Source organism: Clinocottus analis, unplaced genomic scaffold (genome assembly GCF_023055335.1).
Source record: "Clinocottus analis isolate CAN_PGR_092001 unplaced genomic scaffold, fCliAna1.0.p SCAF_34, whole genome shotgun sequence".
NCBI lineage: Eukaryota > Metazoa > Chordata > Actinopteri > Perciformes > Cottidae > Clinocottus > Clinocottus analis.
Window position 1 is genome coordinate 1185858 of NW_027176087.1, and position 1591 is coordinate 1187448.

Consider the following 1591-nt stretch of genomic DNA (forward strand, 5'->3'; position numbering starts at 1 on the left):
TTGTTTGTCCCCAAGAGCAGATGCATAGATTTAGCACTGCCTCTGGAATATTTAGTCAGCGTTGGCACACATGAAGAGTAACTGCTGGTGAAAAGTTACATCTTGCTATATTTTCTATAAGACAACATTTCAGGCTGTGGGCATGTCCATAACTGTCACAGGATGCAGCCCCGGTCCCGTCTGCGCCGTGCAGAGCTCGGCCTGCTCACTGTGTGTTGACTTATTTATTCTCCGTGTGGAGCGATGAACGATGAAACGTATCAATCTGGACCCAAGTTGACCTTAAAACATTCAAAATATGTCTAATGAAAGCAGGATGAGATGGTGAGTAGCGTCCGACATGAGAGGACGTAGCAGCTGTCAATGCGCCCATGGCCCCTGTGCATTGTGGTACATCTTAGTTTGTTTATTGGAGTAAATCTGCAGTGTCAGAATCAACACAATGCAACGCACCCTGACCTCCACTGCGCTAGAGGTCACGCTTGAGGTCATGGTGTCATCTCATCTGCATAGAGCAGCACAGTGTTCACAGGAGAGCGTTAACATTTAAGACACTATGCACACTAGTTACTTTTTAAGGTATTTTTGCTATAGACATGCGCGCTGTGGATTGATCTATGCGGCATGGCTCTTCAAAAGGTTCAGAACGTAGAACAGTGTTGCCCTCCCATCGTGTGGGATCAGTTGCATTATGGACACGTCCCTTCCCACCTGTCTCTCCTGTGAGCTCTGAAACCTTACAGTCCAATCAGGACCGGCCACTCTCAGGTAACAGGAAGGCTGCAGGCTCTCCTGTGGGATAACCCTCCCTGCTGACGTCACAGCTCCATTACTCTCCAGCATCACGGCTCCAGCGTCCCTGCCTCACAGAGTGAGCCTTCCTCTCAGGCATAGAGGATCTCTGGCGGTGTGCGCCCGCGGCAGGAGCGGAAACAGTGTCGCGAGCTGTGGCCGAGTGACTGAAAAGGATGCGCGCGGTCTCCGTGACCGACTGCTGTCAGCGGAACGTCCGCGAGGCCGCGCGCGTCATGAACGCGCTGTGCACGCGGAAAGAACGACCACAGATTGATGCACAGAGAAGGGATGGAGGTGGTGGGAGAGATGAAGTCCTGCATCGGGACTCACAGCTGAGGGCGCAGGCAGTCCACGCGGTGCCTTCAGGGACCCGGTCCTTATCTTCAATCAAGTCTTCTTTTTGCAGTTCATAAAAAGGGCAGAAGAAAGAAAACAAAAGTCCCCAGAGCCCATTTAAAGATGTTGTGACACAGATAGAAGCAGCTGGTGCTCACATGGGGTTTGAGAGTCTGAGAGTTTGTTAATTCTGAAGCTGCCACTCATTGACACATACTGAGAGGCAGGTCGTTCATCACAGAACTCAAGATACTGTTTTATTTTCCTGTCTAACATCCTTAGTTTTTAAAAAAACACAGCATGTAAATATAATACATCTATAATGTAAATATGATTACATATTTATATCGCAGCACCTCCCTGATGAAAATAAAAGGTGATGATGAGTATGGATCATAATTAAAATATAAAGAATCATTCCAGTGACCAGTTGATCTGAAATATGCGGTTCAGGTGATAT